Source organism: Crocodylus porosus, unplaced genomic scaffold (genome assembly GCF_001723895.1).
Source record: "Crocodylus porosus isolate Cpor-Errol unplaced genomic scaffold, CroPor_comp1, whole genome shotgun sequence".
Lineage (NCBI taxonomy): Eukaryota > Metazoa > Chordata > Crocodylia > Crocodylidae > Crocodylus > Crocodylus porosus.
In genome coordinates, this window is record NW_017728916.1 from 2,977,811 (window position 1) to 3,002,535 (window position 24,725).

The 24,725-nt window shown below is 50.6% G+C and overlaps 2 long non-coding RNA genes across 2 annotated transcripts in view; one reads left to right on the forward strand and one right to left on the reverse strand.

Moving 5' to 3' along the window:
- Nucleotides 1-24,725, forward strand: part of LOC109310885 — a 61,858-nt gene that overhangs the window by 29,987 nt on the left and 7,146 nt on the right. The window contains exon 3 of the long non-coding RNA XR_002101335.1: nt 16,615-16,732. This is a non-coding gene — a long non-coding RNA (uncharacterized LOC109310885). The remainder of the gene's footprint in view (nt 1-16,614; nt 16,733-24,725) is intronic.
- Nucleotides 20-10,691, reverse strand: LOC109310884. The gene is made up of 3 exons (XR_002101333.1): nt 10,500-10,691; nt 6,621-6,627; nt 20-30 (listed from the first exon to the last, which is right to left on the reverse strand). It is a non-coding gene; the product is annotated as an uncharacterized LOC109310884 (long non-coding RNA).

Consider the following 24,725-nt stretch of genomic DNA (forward strand, 5'->3'; position numbering starts at 1 on the left):
TTTAAAAAAACCCCAAGTGCCTTTCTGAGTCTATTTACAATGAAATGTCTGTCTGGACCTTTGATCTGCAGACAGCAGAGAGAGATATTCCACGCAGACAGATTTTCAGGCATTCCATCCTGGCTCTCCCCATGATTTTGGAGCACAGCGCACCACCTTCCCAATGCTGAAAACTGCCTTGCCTTTTAAAGAGCTGCCTACTGTGGAAAGCCAGGTCCCAGCCTTGCCACACTCTGCCCGAAGTAACATTGCATCTTCTACATTAGCCTCCCTACAGTCACCCCCAGATATCCCTCCACATGCCAGGGCCTTGGGCACTGCTTAGCATTCAGATCCTTGCCTCTAAGATTTATGGCACCAAGCAGGGGGTGGGAAATAAAAGCCACACGTGGCCAAGCAGAGGGTCTGTCCCTCCTTCTGCCCAGCCTAACAAAGGTCTTAAACTCTGGACCTTGGTCTGAGGAAGCCAACAACTGAACAGTGGGCTATGGCCACAGCCTCTTTGGTCTTTCTCCTGCTGTGCCCCTTGTTGGGCTGGCAGCCTTCTAAGGAAATGGACCAAGTTTCTGTCTCTGCTTAGCTCCAGGGCAGCATTTTGTCTGGATCCAGTCACAAACAGACGCAATCAAAGCCGCAGTTTCATGCAGGGCCAAGAATTGTGCGTCCTGGCTCTCCATCCCAAAGCCCAGGCTTTACACACAGAAGCCGCACCACTGGACAGGTGATCTCAGGAGCTTGTCTCAGGTATGCTTGAGTTGGGAAAAAAGAGCAGCTTGGCAGTCCCAGCAGCAAGGCCTCCAAAGAGATGCCTCTGCCCAGCAAGAAAGGGATGAGGGCAGCCTCAAACCTTTCTCCTCCCAGGACCAAACCCCAAGCTACAGAACATATAGGCAATGCCCTCTTCTCTGTCAGACTCCTTATGCTGTATGGCCTGATGGATCAGAGCAAAGAAACTCATGCTGCCATCCCAAGGTCTCTCCCTCCTGGCCTTGCTCTACATTCGGAAGTCAGGGGTTCACTGTGTCAGGCTCTCCCTCTCCCTGCAAGCTCTCTTCACCCCCTTTTGTTATAAATCTGACCCCTTTGTTCCCTTCAGAGCCCACAGGCACTAGACGATAGCGTATGGAACAGACACTATCTCATAAAAATCCAAGCTGTAACGTGACTGTAACAACAACTGCTTTTCATCCCCCCCATCTCCTTGCCTGCCTGACACGGGAACATGTTCTCTGTAATTGTTTTCTGACACCACGGCTGCTTATTCTGTAGAAGTTTTAATGAAAACAGTTTGCGGGTGGCTGTTAACAAGCCCAGTTTATAAGGAGAATACAGCAGTGATTAGGTTCAAACATGGTGTCCAAGTGGAAGCTGCTATTTACTATCTACTGGGTTAGCATGAAAACTCTCGTGCTGTCTTTGGCACACTGGCACCAGGCCAGGGCTGCCCACTTCTCCAGGGACACAAATACACATGGTGTTTCCTTGGCACCAGATGGTGGTGTTGGGAGTGCTTGCACACAGAGCAGGGAGAGATGAAGCATGTGATTCACACAACAAAGTCCTGGAGTACAGAGTGCCCAACAGGACTGTGTTGGCACAGAGGGGCTCTCTCTATGGAAGTATCCCAGGAGGCGAACCTCTTCCAGCACACGCATTGCTCTCACCTGATTCAGGGTTCTGTTTGGGTCTCTTAAATTAAGGGAGGGACTGCACCATGTTGTTGGAAGACCTCCCAGGAGAATATGAGCCATTTTAGTCCTTCAGAAGGGGGTTTTCTTCCTATCTGATACCTCAGCAGGGTGCAGCAGGATACTGTGTTATCAGAGGAACCATCCTCTGTGAAAGGAAGACCTAGGTCCTGCTCACAAAGGCACTTGGACCAGCCTTGGACTAGCCACAGCCTTCGGCCTACTGTAAATTCATTAGTGATTTCTGACAAGCTTCCTTTTCAGCTTCTGGTTTTGATCAGGTCAGTTTGGAGAAGAGCAATATACTTGATGGCAGCAGCTATTTGTTCCAAAGACCGGTGCCCCTGCCCAGAAGCCGTGTCCCAGCCCTGTACCCCCAGGGCTGTCCCTGTATTCCAGGGAACATAGCAATCCAGACTGGGAGCACATGATCTGAGCCTTCAAGAGGCTGAGAAGCGATAGTACAAGTAGCAACCAACCAGGCTGGTCCAAGTGCCTTTGTGAGCAGGACCTAGGTCTTCCTTTCACAGAGGATGGTCCCTCTGATAACACAGTATCCTGCTGCACCCTGCTGAGGTATCAGATAGGAAGAAAACCCCCTTCTGAAAGACAAAAATGGCTCGTATTCTCCTGGGAGGTCTTCCAACAACATGGTGCAGTCTCTCCCTTAGTTAGAGAGACCTAAAGCCCAGTCACAACCAGAGGCAAGAAAGTCTTTGGCTGTGGACAAAGGTGCCTAAAGTTCAAGGAGGTACATATATTCACTGGTTCATGGCATGGTTAGTGAGGTTTTGGGCAGCTTCACCTGGCATCAGTCACATCCCCTCAGCTGCAGTAAACTGGGTAACCCTGCTTTTCTGCCTATGTAGGTGGCTCCCACAGGGATGCATTGTAAGCAAGATGCCTTCAAAATTCCTCCAGGAGTTGTTAATCTACAGACACTTTTCTGTGCAAACAGGAAGGCCCCTGGGCAGTGCCCTTTGCCCAGAGTGAGTGACCTGTGAGCAGTGCGGCTCACAGTGCCACATGTCCTCAGAAGGCTCAGGCCTGTGGCTCCTTTCTAAGGCAGTGATTCATGGCCGCCTCTGTCCAAACCATGCAGGGAGCATCTGTTCCACAACCAGTGGGAGCCAGTCCCACCCCAGCACCCTGCTGGGTCAGGGCTGGGGGTCAGGGGTTGATGTAATGCAAGCTTGAAGGCATGAATCAAAGCTGATGGGCCTTCCAGAAACAGCCATGGAGACGGAGCAAGGGCAGCTAGAGCACTGAATCATGAGATAATGTTTGCATCCCACAGAGAAACTGAAGGGAGGAATGCGAGAGCCATACTCTCCTCTCAACAGCGCACGCATTAGCTTAGGAAGGCTGCAGCTGAGTCACCTAGACAGAGAAAGAAGCAGTCGCAAATGGGGTCCAAAGGCCAAGCCATAGCCAGACGTTACAGGCCCAGCCATCTCTTCAGCTCTGAGTGCACTCAGGGCTTGGATGTGCCAGTGCTACCATCACTGCTGGGCGCACACCTGTAGGAAAGACAAGAGATTTACCAACAACAGGGTTACTATGCCACAATCTCAACCTCTTCCCCCAGCTCCCACATACACCTCCCCCTGATAAAGCAGTGTTAATGGCTAATGCCACTGAATAGAGAAGACAACTCGTCTTCTGGGATGCGAGGGCCTGTGGCCCCTGCTGACTGGGAGAAAAGCCACAAGGAACAAGCCAGTATCCCCACAGTACATTGGCAGGCTGTGTGCCTGTGTGTGCAGCGTATTCCTCTAGCAGTGACTGCCCTTTTCCCAGCTGGAGAGACACAACAGTATGATGGTGGCAGGAACAGGCATTTCTTTCTGAGGCCTGCAGCTGGGGAGCAGTGAGTTGGGGGGCATATGAAGCAGCCGTTCTAGCATCTTTGCTGCTCTATTTGGGTTCTCGCCCCTTCCTCCTCACCGTATAGCCTGAACCCTGTCCAAGGTAAGTGCAGTGACAAGCCCCCGTCAGCTGGTGCTTTCTCTCTCCTCTCTTCTCCTCCTCCAGGGAGGGTGGCAGTGTTTCTGCAGTGAAGGGCTTTGGGTCATGTTTTATTGGCAGGGGGGAATAGTTTTTAATGCCCCCCTCCTTGGTGCCTGTCAGATGCAGCCGGTGTAAGGAAAGCATCTGGCCGTGGAGATGTGGGTGCTAACGGTTGTGATCCCCCATAATAGAAGAGCAGCCCTCAGGACAGCCCTATGCTCGGTCACATAACAGAAAATTCCCTCCTTTCTCCATGCCTGGGGCCTAGAGCATGGAGGGCAGAGGAAGCCAGAGCTCTGGATGTGCCATCTGTGCCCTAGCTACTGAGCCTCAGACTCTGACTATGCAGCCCTCTGTGTGTGTGCCCTATTGCAGCCCCTGGCTGCTCCCTGAAAGGACACGAGCCATTGCACTAGAAAGCTTGGGGCCAGCCCAGTCTTTGCATAGAAATAATAGGTCACAGGGGTCACTGAAATCAAAACAGGCTGCTGCTCCCTTTGTTAAGCAGCTGCACCCCTGGGGTCTGTGCCTCTCCCTGCCTCTGTGGAGGCTTCCTGCCCTCCTCTCCTCTCCCCTCCACTCCCTGTGGCCTATAGGCTCTCTCCTTTCCCCTCCCCATGTGCAGAGGAACCTCATGGCTCGGGCTTGCAGTGCAGCCCTCCCCAGCACACAGCTCCATTGAGGAAGGAGGGTCAGAAAAGCTCCAAGACCCCTTTTTTGCAGCAGTTTGCCAGTGCTTTGTGGAGACAGGGTCTGATTCCACTGCCGAGCTGAGGGAGCCAAGCTGGTGCCCAGAGAGCTCTGCCTGTGGGATGGGTTGGGGAGCAGGCAGGCTGCCCACCAGCTCACCTGGCCTGTCCCTCAGCAGCCTCCCACGTGGACTGCTGCTGAGAGGGACTGGGGCTGGCAGCTCCAGGCAAGCCCCGGTGCAGCTCCTCCTGCTGCAGAACATTCGGGGTCTCTTCCAAGCTACTTGAGAACGCTCCATGACGCCGAATACCCCGTGCCCAGCACCGAGCGCAGCTCCCTCGCCAGGCCCTGCCTGCATACCCCTCTCTGCTGACTGACTGAGCCTGTGCAAGGCAGGAGCAAGAGGCTTTGGGGTTCAAACCCTGTTTCAGCAGATTCCCCCTGGCCTCAGGCTCCCAGCAGCTCAACAACTCCCTCTGCCCTTCACCTGGGCACACTGCACTGACTTTCTCCTGCTCAGCACAAGGCAGCAGGTAGCCCCTACACCTGGGCTCAATTCTCCCTGGCTGCTGGGGAGTGAGGCTGACTGGCACCCGGTTGTTATACTCACAGTCTCCCCTCCTGAGTGGCAGGCTCCAGAGCAGCGGTGTAGCCCTTCCAGGGGAGCCAGCCAAGAGTTTCACTTCCCTCCCCAGCCACAGTTTTTCTCCCTCCAAGCATGCGAGCCCCAAGGAGAGCAGCCTGTAGTCAAGGCACCGGATGGAGCCAGGCTGTCTCAGTGGCTCCACTGCAACATACCCAGGGGGATTGAGTCAACCCCCTGCTCCCTGCCTCAGTTTCCTCATTGGCTAGAGCTCGTCTTAGACATGAGCTTGACTCAGCCCTCTCAGAGCTCCTGGGCTGAGAGATGCAGGGTGCCGCTAACGTGGCCCGATCTCTCTGAGCATCTGCACCCACACAAGGAGCCCTCCATCTGGTGCAGAGAGCACAACACCAAATGTGCTCGTCTTCAGAGAAACCCACTCCTGCAGGGCTTCAACCTGCCAGCCTCAGCCTGACCTCTCAGGAGTCCTCCTCCTGCCCTCTCCCTCCAGCACAGCCTTGCTGACCTCTCATTGCTCATTAACTGGCGGCTGCACCAATGGCTAATGAATCATAAATCAACTGCAGCAATCTGATCGGACTTTAAACACTGCTCAGGCCCTAAGCAAGGCCCCCGGTGCAGTCAAGCTCAGGCCTAGCTGTTCCCGAGAACACCTCCAGCGCCTTGCTGAACCCCAGCTCCCACCCAAATGGTTCTCACTCGTGGGACCGGTATGTACAAACAAGGCCCCTGAGCTCCATCCCCCTAGAGCTGCTGCTCCTCTGCCTTCCAGCTTGGCCCTCCTCTGGAGCATGCAGACTCTCCAGTTTGATTTTGGGACTTGGGACAAACAAACTGGTGACCCAGGTGACCCCCACAGCCTGCACACCTCACTTCATTTTCTTTCCACCAAACCTCGGGCCTGTCACTTTATTGGTGTTTGCCCTGAGATCAGCCCTATCACTTGGAGATGCCAGAGTATCTAATTGTCTCCAGGGCCGATTGGTCCGTGCCCAGCAGAGTCACATCAGCGGCACAAATCCAGATAGAGCTGGTTCACTCTGGCTTCGGAAGGAGGACAAGGAACTTCACCCAAGGTCAGGGAGAAGTCATATTTACAAATCAAAAAGAATATAACCTGTGAGCAGGGACAACTGCTAGCACAGCAGAGGCTGATGTTCTTATCACTGCTCTCACCCATCCCTCCCCCAGTTTCTGCTGCCACACTGCTAGGAAATCCTAATCAGCAGCTGTCTGTTCCCTCACTCCCCCAGAATTTATGGCTCTCCTCTAAGATAGAGGCCAAATCCTGAACTCTGGCTCAGGTGTTTTGCCCTCAGACCTTACTCTGGCAAAAGTCCCATGCATGTTAGAGATTCAGGCCTTCAGAGGCCTGTTGCACAGAGGGGATGACAGACCTAGTTGGCCATGGGTAAATCCCTTCCATGAGTAAAGTTTGCTTGCGTGTAGCCATATGACACATTACATGAGTTTAAGCATCAGTGCAAACTATCCCTGTGTCCTGAGGGGACACAGGGCTGGCTTGCCAGAGGTTCCTGCCCCCAACAGGACCTCCTCACTAAGTGGCAGGGAGCCAACCTGTGCATTAAGAAAAACCTCCCCTGGGATGAACCCAACTAAGAGTGGACACATGGGCTATGCATGGGAGTATCTTAGAGCAGTGGGGTAACACTGTCCCGGAGTGCAGTGACTTCCCCGGTATAGGGCTGCATGCCACATGCCTGCTCCATGTTTATGCTGGTGCCAAGGCAGGTTGCACACCCATTTTCCCACCAGCTTTGCAGACTCTGGGTATCCCTCTTACTCCCTTGCCTCCTGTTCTGCTTTGCCAGCATGGTCATCTTCATTGTCCCACTCCTCCACAGCCACCTTCAAGCCACTCCTCAGGCATACGGCATCATCCCTGAGCTAGTTTATCCTCATTCTTCAAGCCCCCTCTCAAGACTGACCTCTCCTAGGACACCTGCCAGGACTGAACCAGTGGAGACTGTTTAGGAGGAGCAGTAGCTGGAGAGTTTATTTATGTGCTTAGTGTCTCTCCTCACCCTTCATTTGGTGCCTGTCATCTTTCCTCTTGAGCTCTGTAGAGCAGGGACTCCTGGGTGTACAGTGTGCTCAGGACACTGTGGGCATTGGCACTGTCCAGACAGGTAGTAACAAATCAGGGCCATGCTTGTTCTTTCAATACAAGATCCATTAACCAGTCTCTTGAGGGTTTCCTCAAGGAGGCATTTCCCCTCCATCTTGGTGCTATATGAATGAGAATTACTGGCCTGTAGAAATGAAATCTTCTCTGCTCCCTTTCTTGTATCACAGGGCAAGAACAGTCCACTCTCTTTTCCAAGCAGCTTGCTAGAGATGATGTGGCAAATACTTCTCTTGCTTGCACCAATGAATGGCTAATAAGCCTTTGATGTGGATGGATACAATGCATTTACAGCTGCATAAATGGGAGCAAGATTTGACCTCCTGGTCCTTTTACTGTAACAAAGGGGCTTTGTAATGCATAAAATGCAGGGATCATCCCCTCACCTGATGTCTTGTTAAGTTCTTCTCTGTCCTTGAAGAAGTAGTCTTACTCTGTTCACTCATCTCACTTCACCTACACACATATGCCCTGGCAGAAGCTCAAAGTGAGCTGTCATGCTGCAGGTAGTGGTTCCCAACCTTTTGTAGACCAAACTGCAGACCAGTACACTGCAGTCCAGAAGTGACTGGCATGCTGCGGACCGGCAGCCAACCCTTTCTTATACTGAGTATAAAAAAAGTTGGGTGCTGGTCTGCAGTATGCCAGTCAGTTCCAGACTTCTGGTCCAGCAGCCAACCCTTCACACCCCAATACCAGGCTGCACCCCAGGGATTGGGAACCTCTGCTATAGTCTACATGGAGGAGGGGATTAGTTCCAGTCATCTGTGGGTAGCAGCACATTTGTCTCCTGCCATAGTCTGCCCTATGACTCTCCTACAGTATAAGCAGTGGTGGATTTCTATTTATTAGGGCCTCGGACAATCAGAAAATTGGAGGCCCCCCACCAGATGAGAGCAGATTTCCTCTGTGCCTGCCAGGGGGCTGTGACTGTACTTGCAAGGCCTCTTCAGCATGTCCAGGTCTAGCCAGGTGGCACGAGTGCCATCAAGGGGAAGGCAGCCCCAGCCCCTGCCCAGCCCATCCACCTGGCAGATGTCATGCAGCTAGTCCCCCAGAGCTCGGACCAGAGCCAGCTCTGGGGGGCACGAACGCTGCCTCTGGCCTGCTGGCTCAGGCGTGGCTGTTGCCATCGGCCACCCACAAATGGCAGGAAGTAGGAGAAGGGCTGCCCATGGGGGCTTCTGGCAGCAGATAGCTCCAGGAAGCCACCTGCGGGAGCCCCCTCCCCTACCCCTAGCACCTCCCCAGCCCGGCTGGAGGGGAGGAGGTGCATACTGCCTGCCCCAGATGCCCGTGACCAGGATGCCCACCTGGACAGTGCTGCCCCTGGTGCCCCACTGGGCTCCTGATTAGCAGGGCCCTGTGGGCCTGTGCATTAATCTACCCCCAAGTACAGTGTATCTTATTCTCACAGCCATGTACTGAATGAGGTACTCGCAGGCCTTATTCCTGTGAAGTGAAATGTCAGGCAGGCATGAGCCCTTGAGGAACCAGAGCAGCCATCCCCCATGCTCAGATGTTATTCTGGGCCTCCAGTAGGACATGAAGACATTGACTGAGACATTGTCTCAGACAGTCAAAACCTTATCATTATCTTCAGTATCCCAATACAAATCCATATCCCATAGTCATGCTTCCCAGTGCAGGTCAGCGGTAGGGTCACTCTAGTCCCATATCAGAATGTGGGGGGACAGCAATTGCCCCAGACATAGAGTGAGGCAGACTTAGAGAATTTGGGCACACAGTGTACTCCACCCACACCCATATCAGATAAGAACCAGGCCCAATTGCTTGCCTATTGCTCACCACTTAACAAGCATCAGTTAAGCGCATAAGCTATTTAAGTGCCCACAAACTCTTCCCTCTCTGTCTGCTTTGTAATGCAATTTGGTCCTTTTAATGGGATAATGGTGGAGTTTACTAGGAGCCTTCAATTGCAAGGCTTCTAAAGCAGGCTTGAACTGTCCAGGTCCTGTCAATTTTCAAAATTATTAAGGGCATAGAGGCTTTCCAAGAAACATATGTAAGGAGGCCTGAGAGGCTTCTACAGGCTGAACTTGCAGTTAACCAACATGTTTTCCTTGAGTTTGGATTAAGTGCATGCTCCAAGTGAATTCACAGCCTTTGTCATTCCAGATGGAGCACACTGCATTGCTTCTGTGATCCGAAGGTGTTTTAGAAATTGGAAATGTCCACTTTCCATCCACTGAAATGCAGCAACTTCTGTCGTAGAGCATCACAGCAACACCATGACTCAGCACCCAGGACCTATCATGACAAAGTCCAGTTGAAAACCCAGGGCAGTTTTATGGAGGAAGATAATAATGAAGCATCATCTGAAACATCAAGGCTAAAGTACGGACTGTCAAAAAGCCTAAGGCTGAATTGATTCAGTCTTTGCAGGTTAGTCTAAGCTGTAAAGATTAAACTGGGAAACAACTGGACACACATCTACCTCTGATTCAAGAAATGCAGAAGCTGGGGGAGGGGGTTAGAGCAGATGCTCTGGCACTTTTTCTTCCTACTTCCAGGTGCCTCTGGGATTTGTAGTCCACAGTCATAGCCAGCAGTAACTTTCAGTAAGTTTAGCAGGGTAGGGGAAAGGGGGCTGTAACCAGGGGGTTGGGGGTTTAACCCCCCACCCTGGCCCCAGGCCCCTGCCAGGGTTTGCTTCGGGAGGGCAGTCCCTGCCTTTCTCTCCTCCCACCACCCACAACCCTTCTCTGCTGGAGCAGACAACCCAGCCCAGCCCAGGACTGCAAAGCATGCTGGGATGCTGGGGGACTGTGATTTGACTTGAACTAGGAAGGGGTCTGGGATAGAAGTTTCATAAACTGATTTGATCCAAATCAGTTAAATCTGATACTACATTCAACTAGGTTTATCTTAAACCAGTTTCAGCCATTTTGAAATTGGTTTATGTGCACTGATCTTCAGTTTTGTTACAGGCTTAAACCAGTTTCTGATTACTTAAACTGGTTTATATGTAACTTCTGTCCCTAACCCAAGGCTGAGAAGCCAGAGGAAATGGGAACTGGTTGCTTCTTTTCCTTTATAATGCAAGAAAAAACATAAGATGAAAGTTGCCCAAGCCCTTAGGCCAGCCTTCTTCTTTCTTTCTCTGTCCCAGAATACAAGGGGCTGGCTGGGCCCTTCACACCTGTCTCCAAAATACACTTTCCTGCAAACCCACAAATAGCCCTTCCAAAACGCTGCTGCCCTTAGCTGCCAGCTCCACAAGGCCGGAGCCAGGTCATCTTCCTGCAAATTGCCTGTTTCTCTAATAACCCCGAGGGCCAGGAATTCTTTCATGAGCCCATGTCCCTCAGCCTCTATTTTAACATCTCAGCTCAGAGACCAGACAAGATTCTTCGGGTAAATGTGATAACTTTTCTTAGAACAAGTACATAGTTGGAAAAAATGTTCTTTACAAACTTTCAGACATAAACACCCTTCTTCAGGCATAGGGAGAGTCTGCTAGTGTTTGTGTACTCTCTTGGGTGGACTAGAAGCTTAAACCAATATGCAAAATGCAAATCTATGAAAATGCAAATGCCTGGCAGGGAAGATCAGAGGGTATGAGAGCCAATGAGTGCAAGACAAATTGACGAGGAAGGCACAAAGGAGGGGAGTGGTGACCGTAAAATGTAGCTGGTAAAATGTAGCAAGGTTACCTGGGATTATGAAATGGCAGAAAGGTTATAATTTGCTGTAAATCTAATGTCTATATTTAGTCCATGATTTTTTGTATCCAGTAGATTTATGAAGTGAAGTCCGTAGGCTTGTCTATGACAGGTGTTTTGTAAGTTCCCTTTAAGGATTAGAACTGAGAGAGTGGAGAGACGGTAGTTGTCTCATGAGACATGTGCACCTACAGTTAATTGGGTATTCTTGTCTTTGACAGATTTTCAGTGTGCATTCATTCTGGTATGCAGTTGTTGTTTGGTTTCTCCTATGTAGTTTCCATCAGGGCATTTAGTGCACTGGATCAGATATATAACATTTCTGGAGGTGTAGGTGTAAGATCCAGGAATGGTGATGGTTCTGTTGTGGGGTATAATTATTGTGGGACTGGTCTGGTGCGACATGGTCTGGATCCATTCAATGTACTTTGGGCCATAGGAAATTTGCTTCTGGTGATGAAGTTAGTGAGCTTCAGAGTCTGTTTAAAGTCTGGGATGGGTGGTTCTGGGAAGATCTCTTTAAGAATTGGGTCTTCTTCTAGTATGGGCTGCAATTGTTTGAGGATTTTCCATATAGGTTCCAGGGAAGGATGGTATGTCATAAGTAATGGCGTGCAATTCGTGGGGATTTTCTTTTTGTACTGCAGCAGTTCTTCACATGGTATCCAGGTGGCTCTTTCAAAGTGTGAGCTGTCTCTCTGGAGGAGTGTCCTTGTTGGCCGAAGGCCCTTTTGAGATTTGGGAGGTGAATATCGCAGGTGTTCTTCTCGGCGCACGTTTGGTAGTAGCGGAGGGCTTGGCTGTATATTACAGCTCAGAGAGCACTTCCCCCAGCACAGCACTCCCTACCCCATCCTCATCTCACTCAGAGAGAAAAGAATCACCTGTTGAATAACCTCAGCTGCCCACAGGGCCTCTGACTCTCCTTGGGCATTTCTCATCCAAGTACCAAAGAGACTCAGCTCCCTTTACCTGGATAGATACAGACAGTGTCCGTTTGTCTATAACCTTGCCAGACCCTGATATTTCAGCCAAGGAGAAGAACTAACTGATGCAGCACTGAGTGCTCATGTTAACATGTTGCAGTCAGCTGGTTTCCAAATACACTAAAATCGGCATAAAATAAATAACTCTGCTGAGCAAGTGGAAATAGAAACTGGCTTCTTCTGCCACACGCTGGCAGCTTGGATGTTGCAAGATGCACTCTGTTTACAGAGAATTTGTGGTTGTTCTGACCCTCTCCCCATTTACTGCATTGTAACAAGGCTGTGTTGCTGCTGCGTTTTATAGTTTTCAGAGCACCAGGGGCTCTTATCAGTTTAATGTCAGACAAGTACAAGCTTGCAAAGCTTATCAATTGCCCTGGAGGAGACAGTGCCTGACTTCACTCACAGGATTGGAGGCTGTCTGTGAGCAGGGAAGTCAGTGGCATCTCAGAATGATTGGAACAAAGTTAGCAGGAGGGTCTGAAAATTGTGCACATACAATGGGGTAGAGGGGATGCCAGGAGCTCTGGGCACCAGGGCTTCAAAGAGGTGCCCAGCTTCTGATCAGAAACTGTATTTGTTTGCAATAAAGGCTGAAAGCAGGGAAGGGCAGGGCAGCACCTTAGAGGACCTTTTTTATATTTGAGGCACCCCTCATTAGACTGAAGACTCCCCTCGGAAAGTGACAGCTCTTACTTTTCACTCTTTATTTGACTACAAACAAATTATAGAGAAATTTCCCTGTAGCAAAGAACTCAGAAAGCCCACAACGGGGCAAAATGGTTTTTACACTGTGGATTCCTATTTCAATTTTCTGGGTGCGTCCAGACAAGTGCGCACGTGCTCTTTACAGTGCCTCAAAGGCGTTTGAAGCATTGTAAAATGCATGCAGCACATGTGAAAGTGTATATTTGCAGTGCAGAGGCAAATTTAGATACCAGGAACTCCCGGTATCCAAAAAAATGCAGCAAAAAAAAAGCAGGATGGCACATGTGGCTGCAGCATCTACCGCCCAAAACTGGAGTCTGGCTGGCTAGAGCCACACTCCAGCTGCCGGCCAGGCTTCATGCACCTGGATCACCACTCCTACAGCCCCAGGAGGCCTCCAGGACCCCAGGTAAGGCTGCTGGGGCCAGCCCAGGTGCTGGCCTCAGCCTCCCCTACCCCACCTGGGGCAATTTGCTAGGCACCAGAGCATGCACACAGGGGTGTGCCCAGGAACAAGTAGCAGTGACACAACTCTGTTGCTACTTTTTGTCCCTGGGGAAACACATATGAGTACTCATCTGGACACGCCCGCTAGGTTTTTCTTGTGAATCATATTTGTACACCTAACAGTGCCAACATTGCATGGTGCACTGGGGCACCTCTGAAAGGATCTCAAGGAGCCCCAGGGGTCTGTGAAACCCTGGTTGAGAATCACTGACTTAGGGCATGTGTAGATGAAACAGGAGCCCTAAATTGAAGCAGTGGGTTTTTAAACGCACCGCTTCAATTTAGGGTGAAGTAAACCCCCGTGTCATGCACAGACCCGGCACTTACCTGCCTCTCCAGCGGCAGGGAGGGGAGGGCGAGCTGCCAGTGGGCGGAGCGGTCCCTGGGCTGTGGGAGGGGGCTGGTGCTTCCCTCCACAGCAGCGGTGGCCCCCTGCCAGGCAGCACCCACCCACAGGCACCCAGCTCAGGCGGTCCTAGGGGGCACCACACTTGCGGAGGGAAGCACTGGGCCCCTGAGCAGCTCAGGCAGGTGGGCAGGCAGGCTCTGGGGCGGGAAGGAGGAGATCAGTCTTGCCACTTTTGAAGGTTGTAGGGGCAGCACCTCAGAGGAGTTTTAGTGTGTTGCGCCCCAAGTCATTTAAGGTGCATTATGCCACCAAATTTCCTACAGCGGCTGGCATTAATATGCAATACCCTGCCAAAGCATACAAACATTGACACCATTAAAGCGGTGTAAAAGAAAGTGCCTGCTTTAAAGTGTTGTGCACGAATGCCCCTCATTTCATCCTCACACAGCCTTAGAGACTATGTGGTTCAGAGAGACATGAGCTTCCATAGGCAATAGCCTACTTTGTCAGATGCCAGGAATAGGCCTGTGCAAAGCAGCTAGTATTCACTTTGGATTCAGCCAATTCAGGAGACTGTGATTCGATTCGGTGACTCAGATCACTTTCCCAATTAGATTTGGCTGAATCGGATTCGGAGATTCAGCTGCTGCCGAATTTCCAAATCAGCCAGGCCAGGCCCATCCCTCACTCGCTCTCCCAGCCTGGCAATGGCTGCCCTGCCCGCCCCAGCTCCTGGCACTTGTTTAAAAAAAAGCCCCAACTCAGTGGGTGCTGCCAGGCCGGGGGGGAAGCATTTCCACTGCCCCCTACTACCCCACACTGCATGGGGGGCTCTGCATGACCACTCCTACCCCTCCTCGCTCCCTCAGCACCCCCATGGGTGCCCTGCCCAGGCGAGCTCCAGCCCTTTATGAACAAAAACCAAAAAGCCCCCAGACTTACCACTCCTGCTTCCAGGGGGCAATCCCTGCTGCCCTGCGCTGCCCCACGCCACGGATTATTTTTTTAAAGGGCCAGAGATGGCCCAGGCAGGGCCCCCGCAGGGGGGGCCAGGGGAGCAGGTGGGAGGCAGGAGGCTCGTGCAGAGCCCCCCATGCAGCGTGAGCCAGTGGGGGGCAGCAGAGATGGCCCCCCCGCCCTTCAGCACCCAGTGAGCACCAGGCCTTTTTTTTAAAGTACCGAGCCAAGGTGGACAGGGCAGCCATGTGGGGACAGGGGGAGTGGGCAGGAGTTGGGGGTGCTGTCAAAGGTCCCCCCATAGCCCCCACCCCCAGCCACCCTACCCCCACCCCTAGTACTTACCAGCTCAGAGTCAGCTTCAGCTCCCTGCTGCAGCCACTGGGGACTGCCCAAATCATCAAAGCTCTCCGAATCTTGTCCAAAGATTCATAGAGCTTAGAATTGATTCAGACCTTTAAATTGGTCCCCTGATTTGATTCAGAGTCAGAGATTCAGCCACCAAATTGAGCCGAATCTCCTCTGAATCAAACCTCCATCTGAAGCTTCGCAGAGCCCTAGCTAGGAACTGTCTCTCCCTTCTGCCTGTCTTGCACAGCTAACCATCTCTGTACAGTCTGCAGTGCAGCATCAGAGACCCATATGAACAGGGTCTTGTATTTCTGCTCTAAAATAAACCAGGTCACAACACAGAGGTTGCCATTAGGGCACAAACTGCCCATCACGCAGAGGCAGAGAGACTCTTCTGAGCAGCCCACCGCCTCTAGACACTCGCACCACACAGGCACACACATCTGCTCTCCACTGTTTGACTTTAGCCCCAGTCACATGAATCTTCCCAAAGGTCTGTCTCCCTGCCATGTGTATTTCCCTTCGAGGTCACTGGTGTGTGGCAGGGCACGCTAGACCTGTCAGCAACATAGCAGGAAGAATGACTTGGGGTAAATTGTGCGTTCCCAACACACATGCTGCTCATCTCATCACCATTTTCCTCCACCCTCGCCCGCATCCTTTCCAACCCCCATGTGCCTGCTCCCAGCTGGGGAGTTACAAATGGTTCAGACACGGTTCAGGGGTGCTGGGATCTTCTCCAGTCCCCCACTGACAGAGCTGCAAAGATGTGAAAACAAGACCCCTGGCCTGTTTCTGCTTCATTCCACGCAGGCTGCCGGTGTCAGGTTAGCACTTCAGAGCCATCAGCGTCTGAAACAACAGGCCCCCAGCCATGAGGGACCCGCTCCCAGGGCATTTGTCACGCCCCAAGGCTGCTGCCTTTCATCAGACCCGACTCTCCCCTGTCATGCCCCCCGCCATCCTTAGCCTGTGAGAGCGGGTGACAGTTCTTCTGACAACACTTGTGCATCCCAGTGAGCAATAAACAGGCTTAGCACATATGTGTAAGAGGGAGAGTCCCAAAGTGTGTGGGGGACCAGGATGGAGCTTCTCACCAAGTTGCAGCACACTCCCTCTATCCCTCAGAGACCCTGGCCAAGCCCAGGCATGGTGGTGGGTCTGGGTGTGCTGCCACTGGAGTATGACAAATTCCTCCTCCCCACACACTGCCACTGTCATGAGGAAGTGGGTTATTTCTGGTGATGTGTCTCAGATTTCCAGGCAGAAGAAAGTCATGTCCCCAGAATGGACTAAAAAAAGGCAAAGATGCTTAGCAGCAATGATCAGTGCCCACCTGGGTAGGGGACGAGGATGAGGAGGAGAAGGGCAGACTGTTGGCACCTATGCTGTGACACACTATCTGGCAGACATGGTGGCAGCCTACATTCACGCACAGCCCACAGACTATCTGCCAGCATGGCTGGGGCCTTCTTCCATGGAGTGGCGTGGCTCAGTGAGCATTGAGTCTCTAGGGCAGCTCAGTTGGTGGGGGTATGCCTGTCACTCAGTGTTGTTTTGGGGCTTGCTGTGGATGTCCTGGCTGTGACCAGACATGAACATGGAAAGTCTGACTGAAGATGCTAAAGGAGACAGCCAGGGAGAAACCAGATTCTCAAACCAGAGGCAGGAAGGCAGCAAAGCCCCTGGGGGCTCAGCTCACAGCACCCTCCAGTCTACAGGGTGCTAGGAGCTCCAGAAGAAATGGAGGTCACCTCATCCAGCTCACCCCGGTCAAATAACCACTTCAACAAAAAAATCCCCACCAACATGCACAAGGATGCACTCCTGGGCCTGGGCTCCATGCATGTGCCTGCAGAAGATTATCTAGTTCTTGCTGTATTTCCCACCCCAGTCCCTCTTACCCAGTGCCTTCCCTTCTTCCCTCTGCAGTGTGTATCCTGCTCCTCATTATCATGGTAAGGGGCCAGCATTGACCCTAGGAGTGCAGCACATGAGCCTAGCACCCTGTCATGCTTGCTGCGACTCTCCCTCCCTTTCCAGGAGACAGGTAAGGGTGGTTGCAGAGGGCTGGGTGGGGAGGGGACCTATTCACCCTTGCCGATCCCTCCAGCCTGTGTAGACACTCAGATACCAACCTACTCCCCCCAGCTGGGCTCTCAGTCCCTGTGGATGAGCTGTTCAGTGGGACAGCCCAGACTTGTTTTCCTTTGGGTCTGTTTTATATTGTCACATTTGCATTCTACTCATTGCACACATGCTTTGCCTTTACAGTGATGCTGCCCATGTTCTGCACCTCCACAGCAATGCTTCCACCTTCCCACCACTGCCATTACAGCAACCAGGCCTCCCCCTCATAACCACAGCACTCCCACAGGGCTTTAACTGGAGCACAAAGCACTTCATACACAGTTGGGCAATGAGTGATGTAGGAGGTACTCGTTACGCTCCCAGGAATGACATCTGCTTCACCCTGCTCAGGCTTTCTAGGCAATCCCATGGCAGTGTTGCATCATCTCCTGGGAAAAGTCACTGTCATGCTACTCCCTTCAAACTCCTCTTTAAACCTTTCCCCTTTTAAACCACCTAGCTCTTCTGAGACAACAGCTTCAAAATCCAATTAACAACATAATAGAGCTGCATAATCCAGGGGTTGGCAACCTATGGCCCATGGGCTAAATCCAGTTTGTGAAGCCATTGGATCCAGCCCATGGAGCTTGGGTTTTGTCAGAGTTTGGCAGTAGGGGCTTCACCTCCACTGGGATGCAACTAAATGATAGGGAGAAGAAGTGGTGGCAGTGGCTGGGTCCTAGCTCTAGCCTACCCTGGACTTGTGCTGGTCCTTTCCAGGCTCCTGCCAGAAAATGTTACCAACCTCTGGCATGCTCCCTTCCAACGGACTTTTCCAGGCCTTTTGATACTGTATAATTTCAGCCCTGTGCTTAGTTGATTGATTCACTCATGGCCTAGCTGCTAACACAACTCCCTTCAGGGAACTGATGCCAAGGCTTCCACCAGGTGCCTCAGGAGTTCGACAGCCTTGGCAAGCTGGCAGCAGTGATGACTGCTCTGGATGATACTGGTCCCTGGCATCATTCTACCATCTCAGAGACAGACTTTGTGAGGAGCTAAGTGCTTCCCTTTTGTATTGAGATCCCTTCAAGTATTTAATGTAAATCACAGTGATTTCTTCGGCATCTCCAAGCATCTGTTCCCCCAAACTGCGATTGTGGCTTTGCAGAGGTGGAAACAGCTGTTATCAGCCCCAGGAATCAGGCAGATTGAGTCATTAGCCTGGGCCATGGGTTAGGATAGCTTTCAGATTGCTACTTTTGATTCTCCTGCCTCCTTTTCAGCTGTAAATGTTAAATTTCTTCAAGCTGGAATAACGGAGGCCTTGCAGGAAAGACAATCTTAGTTTCATAGTTGGTAGGGCTGGAAGGGACCTGAGCAGATCATCAAGTCCGACCCCCTGCCATGGCAGGAAAGAGTACTGGGGTCAAACGGCCCCAGCAAGGTGTTCATCTAGCCTCCTCTTAAAGATCCCCAGGGTAGGAGCCAGCACCACTTCGCTTGGAAGTTGGTTCCAGACCCTAGCCGCCCTGACAGTGAAGTAGTGCCTTCTGATGTCTAATCTGAATCTACTCTCTGCCAGCTTGTGACCATTATTTGTAGTCACTCCTGGTAGTGCTCGAGGGAACAGGGACCCCCCCAATGCCTGCTGGTCCCCTGACCAGTTTGTAAAGAGCCACTAGGTCCCCCCTCAGCCTTCTCTTGTGGAGGCTGAACAGGTTCAGGTCCCGTAGCCTCTCCTCATAGGGCGTGTCCTGCTGCCCCCGATCATGCAAGTGGTCTCCTCTGGACCCTCTCCATGCTGTCCACATCCCTCCTGATGTACAGTGCCCAGAACTGGATGCAGTACTCCAGCTGCAGCCTGACCAGTGCCGCAGACAGGGGGAGGATCACCTTGGACCTGCTTGAGATGCATCTGTGGATGTAGGACAAGGTACAGTTGGCCTTTCTGGCCGCATCCCCACACTGTCAGCCCATGTTCATTGTGGACACCAGGCTTCGAATATCCATTCTCATGCAACCTTCGCCCTGGTGGTAAACGTAGGGCATCCTATGGGCTTGTGTTGTTGACCAAGCAGGTGTCTCCTCCTTGAGTCACCTTCCTTGTCCTCTTCTGCCAGGACTCGTTGTTCTTCAGTAGACGAGATTGGTCATTGGGTTTACTCAGCGGCCCATGGTTCGCCCGGTGGTCATTCACAGGGCTCCGCCACCACTACAGCCCGGCCTCTGTGAGTCGTCCCTCTGTCGGCCTCGTTCCCTCTTGTGGAGTCGTGTCTCACGGCTTGATGTCTGTGTACTCGTTCCCTGTGGTCAGGTTCGCCCATGCGGGCCTGCCCCCTCTGCCTTCCCTGCCTCCACCCTTTCTTTGGGGAAATATAAAAAAAACTTCCAAGGCTCTCCCTTGGCCCTGTTCCTCGGGGATACTCCCAGTACCTTCTACTCTCCCCCTTCACACAGGGCAACCAAACACAAACGCGTCAACAAAACACTAACGTGATAAGCCACCTCCTGACATGGCTACACGCTGTCCCCTTACTATCCTTCCCCTTGCTCTAGCTTGGGAACGTTCTTCTTACTGCCCTTCGCCTCCGGGATTCACTGCCGTTCTCCCATAGACCCAACTGGGACTGGCGGCAATACCCGCCCTAACTGTAACCCCCTTGGGGATCTCCCCGGGGTCTTTTCGCTGTGGCGTGGCTCCCTTCTCGCCCTGGTCATCCCAATACTCCCAGCTGGGGTCCACTCAAGCGTCAGCTGCAGCTCTGACTCCATCTCTGAATCTGGAGTGCCTACCACTCACTCGCCTTTCCATCTGTGCTCCTGATGGGGTGCTCTTCCCCACACTGTTTGTGTCTGCCCACAGCTCATTGGGCTCTGCGGGTCCCACGGAGAAGATCCTCTTCCCTCCCAGAGGTGGCTGCAGCTCCCTTTTCTCACTGCTCTCTCCTCCTCCTCCTTTTTCCTCCATGGCATCAGCCTTCATTTTTATCTCCGCCGGCCAGCGTTTGCGGCTGACGTCACCGGCCGGCCTTAATTGGATAAAGAGGTGGCTGATGAGCCACACGGGTTCTTCTTTCCACACCTGCTGTGCTGCATCTCCTGTTGCCGGTGAGTACTCCTTGTTACTTCTTCCCTCTCTTTCCCCGGGACATTCATTTTGGCATCCATAATGACTCCAAGATCCTTTTCTGCCTCTGCACTGACAAGAAGGGAGTTCCCCAGCCTGTAAGTATGGTGCTGGTTCTTCCTCCCTAGGTGCATCACCTTGCACTTCTCAGTGTTGAAACCCATCCTGTTCTCATCCATCCACCCCTGTAACCTGTCTAGGTCCAATTGCAGCCTATTCCTCCCTTCTAGTGTGCCCACTTCCCCCCACCCCCCACATCTTAGTGTCGTCTGTGAATTTGAACAGGGTGCTTTTTACTCCCTCGTCCAAGTCGCTGATTAATATGTTGAACAGTGCGGGCCCGAGGACCGAGCCCTGGGGGACCCCACTGCCCACATCCCTCCAGGTCGAATAAGACCCCTCCACCACCACTCTCTGGGTGCGACCCTCCAGCCAGTCAGTGACCCAAATGACTGTGTAGGTGCTGACGCCACAGTCCTCTAGTTTTTTCATGAGAACGGGGTGAGAGACAGTGTCGAAGGCCTTCCAAAAGTCCAGGAGGACTATATCCACTGCCTCCCCTGCATCTAAGGATTTGGTGACCTGGTCGTAGTAGGCAACCAGGTTGGTCTGACAGGACCTGCCTCGAATGAACCCGTGTTGGTTGCCCCTAAGCATAATCTCCCCTGCTGGCCCCTTGTGGACATGTGCCAGGATAATTCTCTCAAAAAGCTTACCCAGGATCGAGGTAAGACTAACTGGCCTATAGTTTCCCGGGTCCTCCTTCCTCCCTTTTTTGAAAATGGGAACCACATTAGCCCCTTTTCTTTATTCCTCTACCTGTTGGCATCTGTGCTTGGAAGGCCAAATCTTCTATTGATGATTCTCAACAGCAGGGTAGGAGGCATCGTTAGGCTTCTCAAAACAAGACCCCTGGGATGTTTTGACAAAACAAGATGTAAGGGATGTTTTGCTGTCTGAAGAGCTCTTGCAGCTGTTTTGCCCCTTTGCAATTTCCTGGTGAGGTCTTGGTGAATTTCTGAAGTTTGGCAGTTGCCAAACGAGTTCCATCATCCCTCTCACATCCACTGTGTTGTGTACTATGTGTTTAAGAGGGATAACTACCACTTGTGTTTCTTTGCTTTGAAATATCCTTGAATTCAGAGTAGTAGTCAACTAACAGTAATTAGTCTCTTTGTCAAATTCAAATAAATGCTTTCCTTGCTTTTGCATTGTCTCTCTACATATTATGCCCTTGGATTGGCTCTCCCAGGGGCTTTTTATGCAGCAATTATATCACAACAAGCTCTCATTACTGTTATCTGAGAACTTAGGCCAGGCTGGAATAAAATATACCTTGCCCTTTGCTTATATTTTTCAGTATCCGGATGGCTGCCATGTATTTTAGTGAGTGGCTCTTTCCCCAGAGCTGGGGGAAAAATAAGTTCTTCTCTAATATGTAAAACACTGTCCTCTCCACTAATTCCATCCCTGCCTGGCCAATGTGGCCCCAGATAGAGAGAGAGGTCTAACTCTAGCTCTTTCATCAGGTCAGTCTCATAAACTGTGTAGGCTGCACTAGCTTAGCCTGTGCTTCATAAACTAGCTCTATTCTGAATGGCTCAGACTCCTGTTTCTGTCACCATTTCCAGTGCCAAGAAATGTAATTTTCCAATGATGCCCAAAAGGGCTTATTAAATATTTTGGATACATATATACATTTAGAGTGAGTTTTTCAAATAGTTAATCATTCCCATCATTTTCTGGAGATCCACTTAACATGGTGGAGTAGGCATTCCAGTTATTGCTTTTGGTGTATCTGGATTAGCAATTAAGCCATCTTTGCTTAATTTACATCCAATAGAAAGAACTTCTGCTTGACCAATTATTGATGGGAGTTAAGCATATGCATGCAACATATTTTTCTCACTCTCTGCAAAACTTTCCCAAGACTTTCACAAATTTTTTTAAGTACCATAAGCCAAAGTAAAACATTATCCAATATAACACCTTGTAATGCCTCAAAGACTCATGAAATTACTGTCTGAGATACCATGGGAGCAGAATTAATACCAAATGGCATTTCCTTAAATCTGAAATGTTCAAAAGGTGCATTAAAACTCACCAGGTTGCAGCTTGATTCATGTAATGTAACCTGCCAAAGTGCATCCCCTTCATTAATGCTCCAAATACTTTTGCTTCAGAGAGCTTCGTTGCCACTGCTTCAGCAGTTTTCATAGGACAGTGTTTACATTTTATGACTTTATTTAAATCACGAGGATCAATGCATATCTGTTCTTTATTTGGCTTTGCAATTATAACCATACAGTTAATCGAGTCTGCAATTAATACAGCTAATTAGTCGGGCTCTGCTTTTTCAGCAAGGCCCTGCTTTCTCCATGTCATCATGGAGTTCATTTTTAACACTGTCTCTTAAGAACAAATTGCAGTTGATCAATGGAGCACTGCAATTACTGATCTGTTCCCAGGCATCTTCTGCCTTGGGAAACATCTAAGAATTCCCCTACAGGACTGTCATCTCAGAGAGGGTTAACAAAAGCTACAAAGGATGATGTTAAAATTTGGGGGGCACCCCTGCCCTGAGACAATTTTTTTGCTGTTTTATATATATAAATATTTTTTATATACATACACATACACGTTTTATGTATACATACAACTCACACACACACTAGCCAATTGCCCATCAAGAATGAAGGGGGGGAAGGGGGGGAAGTGGGCAGAGACAGAGCCCTGGGCCCCACCACATCTGGGCCAACTGCCCCTTCCCTCCTGCTGCTCCCCCCCTTCCCCCCCCATGTTGGGCCCGCTTGGGAACGGGATAAGCGGGCTCAGGGCTGAAGCAGGGGAGGAGGGCAGGGGAGGAGTGGACCAGGGCCTGAGGTGGGGGAGGAGGTCCGCTCCTTCCCTCTCCCAGCCGTGTCGGGCTAGGCCCACTGTTTCCTCTCCCCCTCCACTGCTGTGGGCCAACTTTTCCCGTGCTTGGGCCTACTCCGCACACCCCCCCCATTGGGCCTGGGCCCGGTCCTCCCCGCCCCATGTTGGAGCCCACTCTGCCCCCCATTAGCTGTTTGTCAGCCAATCAGAGCACAGATAAAGCGTTACAGACAGACAGACAGATTTAGGCTTTTATTTTACATACATCTCCTCTGATATACATATCAGAAGATATATTTACCAAAGATAGCTTAAATTTTCCAAACAAAAGTCATTTTGAAATAGACACTCAGAAGGCTGGGTAGAAAACACCTGGATAATTATAAGGTATAGGTTGTAGTTGTGTTGGTCTAAGGACATAGGCAGACAAGGTTCTTTGGGTAAAGATCTGATATCTTTTATTAGACCAACTCAAATAGTTGGAACAGTTCTTCTTTGCATGTTTTCAGGTACAAATACCCTTCATCAGGTTGAGGAAGCATTTGCAGTTGGTGTTAACTCTTCCTGGATGAAATGAATAGTAAAGACATCAGATGCTGGTATGCATGCAAGAAAGCCAATCAGTAAAGATGTAAATTAAGGAGTCAGTTGAGCGAGAGTTGAGAGAGAGGTTGCAGGGAGAAAAGGCGGGAATTAATGTAGCTAGTAAATAGTGGAGAGGTACCTGAGAAATCAGATGTTAGGCAGGTTATAATGTGTCATAAATCCAATGTCTATATTTAGTCAATGATTTTTTGTATCCAGTAGGTTGATAAAGTGAAGTTCATAGGATTGTCTGTGAAAGGTGTTTTGTAAATTCCCTTTAAGGGAACTGAGAGATTGGAGACAGAGTGGTTTTCTTGTGAGAAATGTGCCCCCACAGGTCATTGGATATTCCTGTCTTTGATAGATTTCCGGTATGCGTTCATTCTGGTATGCAGCAGTTGTTTGGTCTCTCCTACATATTCTCTGTCATAGTTTCATAGTTTCTAGGGTCAGAAGGGACCTGAGCAGATCATCGAGTCCGACCTCCTGCCATGGCAGGGAAGAGTACTGGGGTCAAATGACCCCAGCAAGGTGTTCATCTAGCCTCCTCTTAAAGATCCCCAGGGTAGGAGCCAGCACCATTTCTCTTGGAGCCAGGACCACTTCTATCAGAGCATTTGGTGCATTGGATGAGAGATATTACATTTCTGGAGGTACAGCTGTAAGATTCAGGAATACTGAGTGATGATTCTATTGTGGGGTGTAGTAATTGTGGGGGTGGTAGAGATATGTTGGCAGGTTTTATATTTCTTGTCATGGCATGGTCTGGATCCATTCAGTGTGTTTTGGGGCTTTGGATGTTTGCTTCTGGTGATGAGGTTAGCAAGGTTCAGTGCTTGTTTCAAGGCTAGGATGGGTGGTTCTGGGAAGATCTCTTTAAGAATTGGGTCTTTTTTTAGTGTGGGTTGCAGTTGTTTGAGGATTTTCTGTATATGTTCCAGGGAGGGGTGATATTTCATGACCAGTGGTGTGCAATTCATGCTGGTTTTCCTTCTGTACTGCAGTAATTCTTCACATGGTATCTGGGTGGCTCTTTCAAAAGTGCAATCCATCTCTCTGGAGAAGTGTTCTTGTTGAGTGAATGCTTTTTTGAGATTTGTGAGGTGACTATCACAGGTTTTCTCTTAACTGCAAATTCAGTGGCATCAGAGGGCGTGACGGCATATTACAGCTTTCTTTGTGTGTTTAGCGTGCTTGCTGGTTCTATGCAGATATATATGTTGGTTGATGGGTTTCTTCTATATCATGGTCTGTATTTTACCATTCTGGATAGTGATCATTGCATCTAAAAAGAAGATTTTGGTGCTTGAGTATTCAAGAGATAGTCAGATGGAGGGGTGATGATTGTTGAATTTCTGATGGAATTCAATCATAGATTGCA